A 16,969-nucleotide genomic window follows, 5' to 3' on the forward strand; every position below is an offset into this window, starting at 1 on the left:
ACGATCTACTTGTAAAAAGTATACTTTAATAGAAAAAAGAGTCTTTCCCATTATAGCCCCCAAGAAATCACAGCCATTATGGTATATTTAGTGTTGGGTTATGGACTTTCGCAAGCGGAATAAAAAGCGTTTTTAACTAAGTAAAGGAATTAATTTCTCAAAAAATGAGAGAATAACAAAATGATATTTTACAGTAGAATTTAGAGATTTACAGGAGAGATCTGATTATAAGATCAAGATGGTGATTTGAATTTGGGGATGAAAAAGGACTAAAAAAAATCAGCTGTATATATACCCATTATCAGTGTGAAAAAGTCAAGATACAAAACTAATCTTAGCACCGTGATTTATAGTGGGGGTCGCAAGGGTTACCCAATATGGTTTGCTTCTGCAAATCAGTCGCAAAGGGAACCATAAATGGAATGCATTTGCACTTTTCTAAGAATTCATTCACACTTCCGGAGATATCATCATCATTTAATACGTGCTGGGAAGATTTTACATCAATTAATCTAACTCTAATAATAGTTATCTAGATTCACCAATTTGAACCGAATATTGATTCTCAGCACCATTTCTTGACGATTCATTTATATAATTTCTTTGATCAAAATCAAATTGCTTGTCTTTCTAATCTGGTAAGTCAAACTTTCTTTCTAATTCTCACTAAGTTTAAGACTATAGTTTGATCGAAATTTTAACACCCCCACTCAGACTTGAGCTGATTGCGTAGAGTCTGTTCCCATCAAAACTGCTCTGAATGTTTCCACTTTCGAAACGGGTAAGGACTTTGTGAAGATGTCCGCTGCCATTTTGTCTGTAGGAACGTAATGAATTGAAATAGTCCCATCCTCCGTTTTGTCCCGGATGAAGTGAAACTTTGTTTCGATGTGCTTGCTCCTTTTGTGCATGACTGGGTTTTGGCAGAGTCTGATACAACTTTGGTTGTCTTCTCCAATTGCGATTGGACGTTTCTGTTGGATGCCAAAATCCTCTAGAAGTTGTTTCAGGTAAAGTGTTTCCTGAACTACTGCTGCCATGCCCTGATATTCTGCTTCTGATGAAGAAAGAGCAACTGTGGCCTGCTTCTTGACACCCCAGCTGAGTGCTGCGCCACGTCCGTTGAGCTTGAACTAATAGCCCGTTGTTGATTTTCTGTCGTTCACGTCTCCAGACCAGTCTGCATCACTTTCCCCCACTAAATCATAACTAGCCTCTTTTGTGTAAGTAAGTTTTAAACCTTTTGAACCTTGAAGATATCGCAGAAGTCTTTTTCCGCACATCCAGTGTTGATTGGTAGGTGCATTCATGTGTCTGGACAGAATGTTGACTGTGAACATGATGTCTGGCCTCGTCTGTTTGGCCAGATACAGAAGTGATCCAACCAAGCTTCTGTAGATCCTCTGGTCCACTTCTTCGTCTCCGTTCTGTGCTGTCTGAAGTTTCAAATTCAAATCAGCTGGAGTTCTTGAGGGTTTGCATTGATCCATTTGAAACCGCTCAAGCATTGTTTCTATATAGCGTTCTTGGTCGACTGTGACTTTGCTCTCTTCTCGTCTGATTCTTAGACCCAGAAACCAGTGTAGTCTCCCTCTGTCTTCCATGTGAAAGCTTGCTTCTAGTGCCTTCTTGACATCAGAGACCACTGTCATACTTCTTGATGCTACTATGATGTCGTCAACCCAGACCAAGATGAAGGTGTGATCCTCTGCTTCTGATCTTGCGAACAAGCAGTGATCGTTCCTGCTTCTGGTGAACCCCTGTCTCAGTAGGAAGTTTGCCAGCTCTTTGTACCAGTTGTTAGCAGCCTGTTTCAAACCATAAATTGATTTATTTAGTCGACATACTAACTTCTCCCCATCTGATCCGCGTTTTACAAACTCCTGTGGCTGTTCCAGATACACTTCTTCCTCGATTGGTGAGTGCAGGAAAGCAGTCTTGACATCAAATTGGTGCATCACATGGCCCCGCTTCGCTGATAGCTGAAGTAGAATCCTGAATGTCTCTGGCTTACAGGTAGGCGCAAAAGTCTCAAAGTAGTCCAGTCCTTCCACTTGTTTGAAGCCTTTCGCCACATAGCGCGCTTTGTATTTGTCCACTTGACCACTGGGTCCCAATTTCACTTTGTAAACCCATTTGCCCGGTATGACGTCCCTGTCTGTGGGTGGTCTCACTAGGTTCCAAGTCTCGTTGTCTTGGAGTGCCTTGACCTCGTCCTTCATTGCCCGGTGCCACTGGTCCCAATCGTCACCTTGCTTGGCTTCGTAGACCGTTTTGGGTTCCACATAGTCGCCCTCAGTCACAGCAAGATGGGTCCTGACTTCTCCAAAAAATTGCGGAACATTCCTTGCTCGTGTCCCTCGTCTGGGCTCTGCTCTGTCCGCGTGTTCCAGTGCATCTTCATTGAAGCCAACTGTCTCTAACTGTGAGAAGTCTTCTGTGTCACTGTCTTCTAGTGACTCTGAGTCTCTGTGACTCCCTCTTGTTGCATTAGATCCTTCATCTAGTGCTGTTTCTTCAACATCCGAGGCCTCTTGTCTCGGTGTTGTTTCTTGTGTATTCACTCTCCCTGCGTCATGCCACTCCTCCTTTATTGCAGTAGATGTGTCCTGTCGTTCTCTGTTGTCATCGTCTTGATGACCATCATCTGGGTGCCAGATTCCCAGTTCCGACCCATCATCTAGTAGGTCCGCCGTTTCTTTGTTGTCAGGGATTGAGCCCACTTCAGACTCCTTGATGATCACATCTCGAACTGCCATCACCTTGCGTGTGTTGGGTATGTACACCAGGTATCCGTTTTCTCCTTCAGTGTAACCCATAAACTTTCCTTCCAGTGCCTTGGGTTCAAGTTTGTTGACTTCTCTGTCCCTCTTCCTCATGAAGACTGTGCAACCAAAAATAGATAATTTACTAATTGGAAGCTTAGGTTTTATACCTCTCATCAGCTCTGCTGGGCATTTTTCTTCTCCTCGTCTCACAACCAAGTTTCTGATCCTTGCTGCGTGAAGAATTGCTGCTCCCCACATCATCTTTGGAAGTCCTGAGTCAATGAGCAAACATCTTGCCATCTCCAGCAGTGTCCTGTTGCACCTCTCAGCTAACCCATTCTGTTGTGGCGTCTCTGGTATGGTCTTCTCCTGTAGAATGCCTGCATCTAAGCAGTACGTCTCGAACTGCTCTGAGAGAAACTCCTTCGCATTGTCTTGCCTCAGCTTCTTGGGCGTCCCCACACTGAGAACAAATTTCTTCAGGCTGGCCAGTGCTTCACTCTTTGCCTTAAGCAAGTCCACAAACACAAACTTCGTGTACTGGTCTGCAAACACAATGCAGAACCGGAACCCTGACAGTGACTCTACTCTGAAAGGTCCCATCACGTCTGTGAACACCCTCTCCAGCTTCTCTTCTGCTTGGGTCTCTGCCACTCTTGGTACTGGAGTCTTTGTGATCTTGGCCAATGCACACACATTGCATACATCATCGAGTTCCCCCACTGTCTCTGGTGCATTCCTGACCACATCTGCTTGATTCAAATGACCCAATTGTCTGTGCCACTTCCTTGCACTGTCAAGTTTCACGCTGTTGGAACTCATCTTGAATTCTAGAACGCTGCAGGGTAAGTAAAACAAATTATTTTCTTGTGTTAGTTTTACCCGAGTTCGCTTCTGGAGTTTCATGCAGCTGTTTCCTCTCTCGAAGGTGAAGCTATGTCCCCACTCCGTGCATCTTGAGACTGATAGGAGGTTTGAAGAATAGTCCGGCACACACAGAACATTTTTGAGTTCGCATTGGAATTCCCCTTTGTTTGAGGGTATGCTGATCCTCACACAGCCTCTGCCCACCACTCTGGAAGCCTCTCCGTTGGGATTTCTGACCACTGATTGAATGGGCACAAAGTCCAGGAACGCATCGATGTTCGTCACTATGTGATCTGTACAACCACTGTCCACTAGCATGCCTGCTGTCTTCCACAGGGTAAGAGCTGCCCAGCATTCCTCGTCTGGTGTAGCCAATGTTGGACCCATTACCACTGACTCATGTTTGCCTCCATCTCTTTGTCTCTTGCATGCCCTGTCTAGGTGACCCTTCTCACCACACTTGCTGCATTGTGCTGTCTCCTTCCTCCTGCAGTCCTTGGCAAAGTGTCCAGGGATCCCACACACAAAGCAGTTTCCTTTCTTGGGTCCCTTCTTGAAGTCACGCTTCACTGCCAGTGCCACTGAACCACTTTGTCCCTTGTGTCTCTGCACCGTGCTCTCATGAAAGTTCTGCAGCCTTTTCCTCAACTCTGTGAAGTTCGTTGCCGGGTTGAAGCTTTCCTGTATAATAAAACTTTCATACCTCATTGGCAGACCATTGAGGACCAAGGCGTTGAAGAGGGTCTCTGAGACTGCTTCCCCTGCTTCTTGTAGCCTTGTGAGCAACTCCTGTCCTCTGATGAAGAAGCTGTCCAAATCCTCAGAATCCTCGAGCTGCAGTCGAGCAAGCTGTGCAACTAAAGTCACCACTGTCGGCGTCTCCACACTCTGAAATCTCTCTTGCAAAAGCTTCCAAGCCTTTGCTCCATCTCCAATGCCGTCATCTCCCACACAGTCATGTCTCATCAGCATGAGTGTTGTTGCATCTAGAGTCAGTGCCAGATGGCACCACACATTGTTCCGTTTCTCCTTGATGTCTGCAACTTCCTTCTCATATGCATCCTTCAGCACCTTGTGGTTCTTCTTTTCATCATTGGTTGCCCCATTGGCCAGTGGCGCAGGCTCATTGGGTTGCTCCTCTGTCCCCAGTAGTGATTTGTAGAGTCCCTTCGTCTGCATCATCGCCACAAATCTTGTGCTCCAGATTGGAAAGTCCTGTGCCTTTCCTGTGTAGGCCAGCAGCTTCACTGTCTGTTGATCCATTGAAGTTTGAGCAGGCAAAACAGTTGTGAAAAGAAAAGGTACTAAGCAGAAAAGGATTATGACTGTCAACAACAAATTAGTTTTGTTTTGGAAATTAATTTTATGACTTAAAAAATTGCTGGGCCCATAACCTGTTGGGTTATGGACTTTCGCAAGCGGAATAAAAAGCGTTTTTAACTAAGTAAAAGAATTAATTTCTCAAAAAATGAGAGAATAACAAAATGATATTTTACAGTAGAATTTAGAGATTTACAGGAGAGATCTGATTATAAGATCAAGATGGTGATTTGAATTTGGGGATGAAAAAGGACTCAAAAATCAGCTGTATATATACCCATTATCAGTGTGAAAAAGTCAAGATACAAAACTAATCTTAGCACCGTGATTTATAGTGGGGGTCGCAAGGGTTACCCAATATGGTTTGCTTCTGCAAATCAGTCGCAAAGGGAACCATAAATGGAATGCATTTGCACTTTTCTAAGAATTCATTCACACTTCCGGAGATATCATCATCATTTAATACGTGCTGGGAAGATTTTACATCAATTAATCTAACTCTAATAATAGTTATCTAGATTCACCAATTTGAACCGAATATTGATTCTCAGCACCATTTCTTGACAATTCATTTATATAATTTCTTTGATCAAAATCAAATTGCTTGTCTTTCTAATCTGGTAAGTCAAACTTTCTTTCTAATTCTCACTAAGTTTAAGACTATAGTTTGATCGAAATTCTAACATTCTAAAAAGTATACTTTAATAGAAAAATGAGTCTTTCCCATTATAGCCCCCAAGAAATCACAGCCATTATGGTATATTTAGCATGATTGAGGTGGGGCTATAGGTTACCTTATCACTCAGCTGGGGAAGGGGGGCTATGAGAAAGACTCCCCCTTTTCCTAGTAAAGTATACGTCTTGTGGAGCAAAACAAAAAAACATCAAGAGAACAGGCCATAGGCGATGCCCAAATTAGAGAGCGCAATGCCAGTTGAAGTATTTGTTATCGCAATAGGCTGGAATGCAACAGATGCTGGTGTCAGTCCAGTACTGTCCAGTTTCTTAGACGAACTCTGAGAAAGTGTGGTATCAATTACTGAATGAAAAAAGTAATACAAAAATGAGAACGTTATTCTCAAGACCAATAAAATCGTTTTCCTGCCTTTCTCGACACTCTCTTGCTCTCTTTCTTTTCTGCCTTCTTCCAGCAATCGCTATTTTATCATATAGTAGTATAAGTACGGATCAAGTTCACTGGGCCACTGGTTTTGTTTACGACAGTCCATTGCCTCTTTTTCAGTTTTGAACTCAGAATTAGAAGGCGCAACCTAATTGATATTTTAAGCGGTTACAGAGATTCAATGCTCAACTTCTGCCGTAGTTATCAGTTGATTAATTGGCTCAGGGGGTTCTGTTCCAGCAATACCTCACTTTGATGTTTTGTTGATTGCTAAGGATACCAATCTATGGGGTGCACATAGAGAGAGGATTTGTTTCCGAAATTATTGCATCTCGCCACTATTTGTTTTAAAGATATGTTACGCACGAGGGGGAATATTTGCTCAATGATGTCGCCCAATGCACGAGGCGCTCAAACAGTCCATTGTATTTTAAAGTGATAAATCGCCAACAAGAAGATTGATTGTTAAAGCTTAACAAATGTATCCATATTCGTAAAATCCCTGTTCGCAGGACAAAAAAGACGGTGTTTGATTTTATCAGAAAAAGTGATGAAAACCATGAATTATTCAACGTCAAGTTTATAAAAACCAAATTTGCTTAAATTGTGATTTGCTTGACCTCACCTGATGTTGAAACAAAGAAAAGAAGTACGTTTAATTGAAGCCCTGGCGAGTAATGAGCTTCACGGGCTCTTCAGAGAAACAAAATCAGGTCAAATTGGATTGTTTTCGGCTACTCTATTATTTTATTAAACAGCCAAAAATGAAACAGTTTTCTAAATCTTGCCTAAAATTCTAAACGTAAACCAAGTTTGTATCCCAGATCAACACACTTTTCCCATTGAAAAGACTTCGAAGACCAGACATAATTTCGAAAGAGTTCATGATCACACTTCCGTGTGCTGCTCGATTTTGATAAGTTGATTGATTGTTCTGGAATGAGAAGCAATTATTGTATAAATATGTGTCTTTTTTACGACTCGAAGAGGAGCATTGGTATTCTACAGGTTTTTACGACTCAAAGAGGAGTATTGATATTCTACAGGTTTTTTTCTGCTGAAGTCCTTACTTGAAATTTGACTTTTGCTTTCAAACAATGACTTCTGACTTCTGTTTTCGAAAAATGGACGTTAAAGACAGCTTAGTTTCTAATGTATAGTAATTAGGTACTGATGGTAACGTATTCAAGGTTAAAAGGTCACTTCAAAAATTTTTGATCCCAAATAAGTCCATCCCACACACACACACACACACACACACACACACAGACACACACACACACACACACACACACTCACACACACACACACACACATACACACACACACACACGCGGGCACACATGCGCGGCGCCTACCTCCAACTCCCACCTACCCACACCACCCAAACATACACAATCACGTACACACAAACCTACACCCACACCTAGCCCCCAGACCCCCACACCCCCTACTCACCTTTCTGACTAAATTTTTTTTTAATGTTTATTGCTTTTTGTTTCTTTTTTCATATTTCTGAAATAGATGGGACTAGATAACCATACACACACACGCGCGCGCGCGCGCAAACATACACGCACGCACACACACACGCGCCTACCTCCAACCCTCGCCTACCCCCACCCCCCCCCCAAAAAAAAACACACACGAACACACAAACTTACTCCCACACCTAGCCCCCAGACACCTCACCCCCTACCCACCTTTCTCATTAAAAATCTTTTTTTCCTATATATTGCTTTTTGTTTTTTTTTTCATATTTCTGAAATAGGTAGGATTAGATAAAAGTTTTTATTTCACGACGCTTTGAGTTGTTTCCGGTATTATATCGGCTATGTCGTTTAAAACTGAAGTCATGATTTTGTCTTTTGACGTTTGTTTTCGAAGATTGACTTTGTTATGGAATGTTGATTTCTGTTCTCAAACAACGGACTTCAAAAAGACTTCTAATGTATAGCAATTAAAAGCTGGTGGTATTAATCAAGGTGAAAAGGTCATTTTGAGAAATTGGGATCCCATAAAAGTCCCTCCAACCTATCTAACGTGCCCCCTCCCCAACTAGTTCCCCAAACCCACCTCCCAACTAAGTACCCGCAACTAGCTACTAATATTTCTCACTAAAAATTGATCCCTTTCTCACTGTATATTTTTTTTTATTTTTTTCATATTTCTGTAATCGGTAAGATTAGATAACAATTTTATAGCACAACTTTTCAAGACCTCTCCGGTATTCTACCGGCTATTTTTTTATGTAGGCTTTCCGCATGAGGGTTTTTGCTTTTCTTCTTTAATAAACTTTGACCTGTCAACTGACTTTTCACAAATTTCTTCTTGATTTTTGAGTGATTTCAATTTCTCTCACACTGAAATAAATTCTGTTGTTCAAACGGAACTGATTGTTAGAAAAAACATAACAAGGGACTGATAGGCGAGTGGTTAATGCCTTGGTTGTGGTGATAGAGTCGAATTAGGAGGTTGGGGTTCGAACCTGCACCCATTCTACTATTTAGGTACACATGAAGACAAATTTATATAGACTACAGCCCCTGAATTAACTAGTCCTGCTTGTCTTTCGCGAACAATTTTTTCAACGTTATTTGGTTTATGATTTGGTCGAATATCAACCAAGTTGCATGCTCATTTGATTCGGCGTAGATATAGCAATTTTCTTTTTGATACATTCTCCTTCATACCTCTTTACCAAACATTAGCGCTTTTTAATGATCATTAATGTGACATCGCACCAACAGCAAGTTTGTAATTGCGCTGTTACTCGAATAAACAAGTACCAGAATTTTTAAGTAGCGACTGTATTGCAGAGTAGCAACTGTTGTTTATTTGGAGCCGTTTAATTAGGCTGCCTTGTAGTTTTTCGGATCTACTCTGTTTTTCCTCGCCCTCTCAGCGTATTTATGCCCCCAGTTATAATTTTTGTGTTGCTATTTTGCACGTAACCATGTGAAAATAGCACCCGCGACCAAGAGCGTGAAAGGTATGTGCCCACTAAGCTTGGGGCCATTTGCAAAGAGATCATTACAAAGTTTATTATTGGGGCGACAGAATATGTCCAATATTTTCAACTTTTTTCCAAGGAATTGATTGTATATTGGGCAATACTCCAAATTGAACCAACACTACGGAATGTGGATTCAAGCGATAAATGATCAATGCTTTGTAGCTCAATTCCAAAAAAGTCTTTATTTATTTGGAATCTGGCAAAAAAATGACGTCTCACGGTTTCCTAATAGGTTTCCTTCTGCAGTCCTTATGTTGTTATTTTAAAGCCATTGTCACCAAATTGCACAGTTAATTGGACCTCATTTTTCGTTTGAGGATTTAATTTAAACTGTTATTTGTGACTTTAATATTGGTAACTTTAATATTGGTAACTGCGCAATTTTTGAGTCCATTGACTTCGGAACCACCAGATGCATGCTGACTTAGGCTGAGAAAAATACTAACCTTATAAGAAAAGCAAAAAACACCTGGCTGTTGCTTGATAATGTATCATTTATTAAAAAAAATTCAAATTAATTATAAATTAATTGGATTAAGAGTCTAATATTTCTCCAAATGCAGAAAGTCAGTAATTTTTAGGGAACATTTTTCAATTTTTCTTGACACGAATTTTCAGATCTGGCTCTGATCATTGTTCATTATCATGTTCATGGTTCAATGTTAAAAGAAAAATTGGATCTAATGTTTTGCCCCCCACCTTAGTGAGCTTATACTTTCTACGCCCCCCTGGAGCACCTGCTATTTTGTTACATAGTTACGTGTCATATAACAACATATAATTTGTAACTGGTTGCGCAAAAAACAGTGGGGGAAACGTGATAGATCCAAGCATTTTTTGATATGCAGTTTAACCAAAAAAAAGTCAGTAAAAACTTAAATTTGGCTGGAAAGGGCATTGTTAAGAGCTTGACGTCATAGATGTAGAGTGAAAAATTAGCTGTCACAATGATATGGGAAGCTGAACGAAAGGGGCGTTAAACACATTGCTTCGAATTTGATGGAAAAAATTAATGAACAGGAAGAGGACACTAAACTTAATTTAATAAAATTTCTAAATTTTTCTACTGTGTTTATTTTAGTATGTATAAATTACATATTGCTAAAATTTTAATATGTATATTGCAAAAATTTACTACTTTACATATGTTAATAATGGACAACTAATTTAAATTAGACACAAACATACACACAGGGGCACAAATGCGAGCGCCTACCTCCAACTCCCAACCTACCCACACCACCCAAACATACACACTCAAGTACACAAACCTACACCAACACCTAGCCCCCAGACCCCCACACCCTCTACCCACCTTTATGACTAAAATTTTTTTAATGTATATTGCTTTTTGTTTCTTTTTTCATATTTCTGAAATTGATAGGACTAGATAACCATACACACACACAAACACACACGCAAACATACACGCACGCACACCCACAAGCGCCTACCTAAACGTGACCCCCCCACTAATCCCCCAAACCTACCTCCCAACTAAGTCCCCCCCAACTAGCCACTAATATTTCTCACTAAAAATTGATTCTTTTCTCACTGTATATTGCTTTTTATTTTTTTTTCATATTTCTGTAATCGGTAAGATTAGATACCAGTTTTATTACACGATTTTTCAAGACCTCTCCGGTATTCTACCGGCTATGGTTTTTATGTAGGTTTTCCGCTTGACGTTTTTTTGCTTTTCTTCTATAATAATCTTTGACCTGTCAACTGACCTTTTCACGAATTTCTTCTTGATTTTTGAGTGATTTCAATTTCTCTCACTCTGAAATAAAGTTTGTTGTTCAAAGAAAACCGATTGTTAGAAGAAACATAACAAGGGACTGATAGGCGAGTGCTTTAATATTGGTAACTTTTGCGCAATTTTTGACTTCTTTGACTTCGGAACCACCAGATGCATGCTAACTTAGGCTGAGAAAAATACTAAGCTTATATGAAAAGCAAAAAAAATAATAACCCTGGCTGCCGTTGGATAATGTATCAATTATTATAAAAATTTCGAGTTAATTATAAATTAATTGGATAAGGAGTGTAATATTTCTCCAAATGCAGAAAGTCAGTAATTTTTGGGGAATATTTTTTAATTTTTCTTGACACGAATTTTCAGATCTGGCTTTGATCATTGTTCACTATTAAGTTCATTGTTCAATATTAAAAGAAAAATTGGATATACAATGGTTTGCCCCCCCACCTTAGTGAGCTTATATTTTTTACGCCCCCTGGAGCATGTGCTATTTTCTTACATAGTAACGTGCTATATAACAACAAATAATTTGTAACTGGGGGCGCAAAAAACAGTGGGGGAAACATAATAGATCAAAAAATTTACTGATATGCAGTTTAACCAAAAATGAAAGTCGGTAAAAACTTAAATTTGGCTGGAAAGGGCATTGTTATGAGCTTGACGTCATAGATTTAGAGTGAAAAGTTAGCGGTCACAATGAATTGGGAAGCTGAACGAGAGGGGCGTTAAACACATTGCTTCGAATTTGATGGAAAAAATTAATCAACAGGAACAGGACACTAAACTTAATTTACTAATTTTGCTAAAAATTACTACTTTACTTATGTTAATACGTATACTTTACATATTGCTAAAAATTACTACTTTACATATGGTAATAATGGACTACTAATTTAAAATAGAACCATACGAGGAATTAATTAAACAAGTAATTTAGGAATTACTTTCCCCGGCCAGAAGAAAGAACGTTTGACTACCTTTTGATAATTTCCTAACTGTTTCAGCCTTGTCAGCATTCAATCAATTCAATTCGGCTTTCGCAATCAATTCTGCATTGGATCAATTCAATTCAGCATTCGGAGGTCGGTGATGGCATTTATAGAGCCTCCTCCTGGCAGCCATGCAAATTTGTGGAGGTCGGAGGTCAATGGAAAAGTGTGATCCATCATACATGGAAGATGTGCAAGATTTAACACAAGCTGCGGAAGGTTTAACCAAAAATAAATGTCAGTAAAAGCTTAAATTTGTCTGGAAAGGGCATTGTTACGATCTTGACGTCATAGATGTAGAGTGAAAAATTAGCTGTCACAATGATATGGGAAGCTGAACGAAGGGGGCGTTAAACACATTGCCTCGAATTTGATGGAAAAAATTAATGATCAGGAAGAGGACACTAAACTTAATTTAATAAAATTTCTAAATTTTACTACTGTACTTATTTTAATATGTATAATTTATATATTGCAAAAATTTTAATATGTATATTGCTAAAATTTACTACTTTACATATGTTAATAATGGACAACTAATTTAAATTAGACACACTCATACACACAGGGGCACACATGCGCGCGCCTACCTCCAACTCCCAACCTACCCACACCACCCAAACATACACACTCAAGTACACAAACCTACACCCACACCTAGCCCGCAGACCCCCACACCCTCTACCCACCTTCATGACTAAAATTTTTTTAATGTATATTGCTTTTTGTTTCTTTTTTTCATATTTCTGAAATAGATAGGACTAGATATGCATACACACACACACACAAACACACACGCTAACATACACGCACGCACACCCACAAGCGCCTACCTAAACGTGACCTTCCCCCCACTAATCCCCCAAACCTACCTCCCAACTAAGTCCCCCCAACTAGCTACTAATATTTCTCACTAAAAATTGATTCTTTTCTCACTGTATATTGCTTTTTATTTTTTTTCATATTTCTGTAATCGGTAAGATTAGATAACAGTTTTATTACACAATTTTTCAAGACCTCTCCGGTATTCTACCGGCTATGTTTTTTATGTAGGTTTTCCGCTTGACGTTTTTTTTGCTTTTCTTCTATAATAATCTTTGACCTGTCAACTGACCTTTTCACGAATTTCTTCTTGACTTTTGAGTGATTTCAATTTCTCTCACTCTGAAAAAAAGTTTGTTGTTCAAAGAGAACCGATTGTTAGAAGAAACATAACAAGGGACTGATAGGCGAGTGCTTTAATATTGGTAACTTTTGCGCAATATTTGAGTTCTTTGACTTCGGAACCACCAGATGCATGCTAACTCAGGCTGAGAAAAGTACTAACCTTATATGAAAAGCAAAAAAAATAACCCTGGCTGCCGTTTGATAATGTATCATTTATTTTAAAAAATTTCAAGTTAAATATAAATTAATTGGATAAGGAATCTAATATTTCTCCAAATGCAGAAAGTCAATAATTTTTGGGGAACCTTTTTCAATTTTTCTTGACACGAATTTTCAGATCTGGCTCTGATCATTGTTCATTATCAAGTTCATTGTTCAATATTAAAAGAAAAATTGGATATACTATGTTTTGCCCCCCCCCCACCTTAGTGAGCTTATATTTTTTACGCCCCCTGGAGCATGTGCTATTTTCTTACATAGTAACGTGCTATATAACAACATATAATTTGTAATTGGGGGCGCAAAAAAACAGGGGGGGGGGAAACATAATAGATCCAAAAATTTATTGATATGCAGTTTAACAAAAAATGAATGTCGAAAAAAACTTAAATTTGGCTGGATAGGGCATTGTTACGAGCTTGACGTCATAAACTTAGAGTGAAAAATTAGCGGTCACAATGAATTGGGAAGCTGAACGAGAGGGGCGTTAAACACATTGCTTCGAATTTGATGGAAAAATTAATGAACAGGAAGATGACACTAAACTTAAGAAAATAAAATTGCTAATTTTTACTACTTTACTTATGTTAATATGTATTATTTACATATTGCTAAAATTTTAATATGTATATTGCTAAAATTTACTACTTTACTTATATTAATACGTATACTTTACATATTGCGAAAAATTACTACTTTACATATGTTAATAATGGACTACTAATTTAAATTAGAACCATACGTGGAAATAATTAAACAAGTAATTTAGGAATTACTTTTCCCGCCCAGAAAAAAGAACGTTTGACTACCTTTTGATAATTTCCTAACTGTTTCAGCCTTGTCAGCATTCAATCAATTCAATTCAGCTTTCGCAATCAATTCTGCATTCGCAATCAATTCTGCATTCAATCAATTCAATTCAGCATTCGGAGGTCGGTGATGGCATTTATAAAGCCTCCTCCTGGCAGCCATGCAAATTTGTGGAGGTCGGAGGTTGATGGAAAAGTGTGATCCATCATACATGGAAGCTGTGCAAGATTTAACACAAGCTGCGGAAGGTTAGCCGGAGTTCGACAGTGAAGAGTAGCAAAACTGAGAAGCAAAACTTTTTAATTAACTCCTTATGTCCTTTAACTTGCCTTATTATCCAATATTTATTTATTTATACTAACTCTTTTTTTATTTATCCAAAAAATTCATGAATTAACTATTCTCTTAAAGATATTTTGTACATCGTAAAACATGATTTGCGGAGAGGCATTATTTGCAGAGAGGCATAACTAGCAGAGGGCATTTTGCAGAGAGGCATTTAATAGCAGCGCGCTAGAATGAGATCAAAGAGTGGCGGCGTCCTTCAAATAACGATAAGCGTCGTTGTTACGCATTCTGAGTAGCTTAAATGCAGACTTAATTACATGTATGCACAAATTGAAAACAGGATGTTAATTAACATGCGCATGCATAAAAGTCATCATTTACATATCAACTGCATAAATGATTGCTGAAAGTTAACCTTTTCATGGTATAAATTGCCATGATCTTGATACGGTCATTATAAAAATAAAGCATGTTTTTTTCCTGATTCAACGCTGAATTTTAAATGATCCCGACTCCGGGATGCCAGTTGAAGTATTTGTTGGCGCAATAGGCTGGAATGCAACAGATGCTGGTGTCAGTCCAGTACTATCCAGTTTCTTAGACGAACTCTGCTTAGCTGCGCCTGCTAAGACGAACTCTGAGAAACCCTGGAGCACGTACTATTAGACGAACCCCTGGAGCACGTGCTATTTTCTTACATAGTTACGTGTCAAATAACAACATATAATTTGTAACCGGCGGCGCAAAACTTAGCTGCGCCTGCTTAGACGAACTCTGAGAAAGTGTGATATCATTTACTGAATGAAAGAAAACTAATACAAAAATGAGAACATTATTCCCAAGACCAATGAAATCGTTTTCATGCTTTTCTCGACACTCTCTTGCTCTCTTTCTTTTCTGCCTTCTTCCAGCAATCGCTATTTTATCACATAGTAGTATAAGTACGGATCAAGTTCATTTGGCCACTGGTTTTTTTTACGACAGTCCATCGCCTCTTTTTCATTTCTGAACTCAGAAATAGAAGGCGCAACCTAATTGATATTTTAAGCGGTTACAGAGATTCAGTGCACAAGTTCTGCCGTAGTTATCAGTTGATTAATTGGCTCAGGTGGTTCTGTTTCAGCAAAACCTGACTTTGATGTTTTGTTGATTGCTAAGGATACCAATCTATGAGGTGCACATAGAGAGAGGATATGTTTTCGAAATTATTGCATCTCGCCACTATTTGTTTTAAAGATATGTTACACACGAGGGCCGGGGGAATTTTGTATATTTGCTCAGTGATATCTCACCCAATGCACGAGGAGCTCAAACAGTCCCCTGTATTTTATAGTGATAAATCGCCAAAAAGAAGATTGATTGTTAGAGCTTCACAAATGTATCCATATTTGTAAAATCCCTGTTTGCAGGACAAAACAGACGGTGTTTGATTTTATCAGAACAAGTGATGAAAACCATGAATTATTCAACGTCAAGTTTATAAAAACCAAATTGTGATTTGCTTGAGCTAACCTGATAATGAAACAAAGAAAAGAAGTGTACGTTTAATTGAAGCCCTGGCGAGTAATGAGCTTCACGGGTTCTTCAGAGAAACAAAATCAGGTCAAATCGGATTGTTTTCGGCTGCTCTGTTTTTTTATTAAAAAGCCAAAAATGAAGCAGTTTTCTGAATCTTGGCTAAAATTCAAAACGTAAACCAAGTTTGTATCCCAGATCAACATTTTTCCCATTGAAAAGACTTCGAAGACCAGACATAATTTCGAAAGAGTTCATGATCACACTTCCGTGTGCTGCTCGATTTTGATAAGGTGATTAATTTTTCTGGAATGAGAAGCAAGTATTGTATAAATGTGTGTCTTTTTTACGACTCGAGGAGGAGCATTGGTATTCTACAGGTTTTTACGACTGAAAGAGGAGTATTGATATTCTAAAGATTTTTTTCTGCTGAAGCCCTTACTTGAAGTTTGGCTTTTGCTTTCGAACAATGACTTCTGACTTCTGTTTTCAAAAAATGAACGTTAAAGACAGCTTAGTATCTAATGTCCAGTAATTAGGTACTGATGGTAACATATTCAAGGTTAAATGTTCATTTCAAAAACTTTTGATCCCAAATAAGTCCATCCCACACAAACACAAACAAAAATACACGCACACACACACTCTCACAAATACACACACACATACACACACACGCGGGCACACTTGCAAGCGCGCCTACCCCCATCTCCCACCTACCCACACCACCCAAACATACACAATCACGTGCACACAAACCTACACCCACACCTAGCCCCCAGACCCCCACACCCCCTACCCACCTTTCTGACCAAAATTTTTTTTAATGTATTTTGCTTTTTGTTTCGTTTTTCATATTTCTGAAATAGGTAGGACTAGATAACCATACACACACACACAGGCGCGCAAACATACACGCACGCACACACAAACGCACCTACCTCCAACCCTCACCTACCCCCACCCTCCCCCCCAAAAATACACACACGAACACACAAACTTACTCCCACACCTAGCCCCCAGACACCCCACCCCCTACCCACCTTTCTCATCAAAAATCTTTTTTTCCCATACATTGCTTTTTATTTCTTTTTTCATATTTCTGAAATAGGTAGGATTCGAGAA

The sequence above is a fragment of the Convolutriloba macropyga genome, chromosome 11, assembly GCF_964194025.1.
Source record: "Convolutriloba macropyga chromosome 11, txConMacr16.3, whole genome shotgun sequence".
Taxonomy (NCBI): domain Eukaryota; kingdom Metazoa; phylum Xenacoelomorpha; order Acoela; family Convolutidae; genus Convolutriloba; species Convolutriloba macropyga.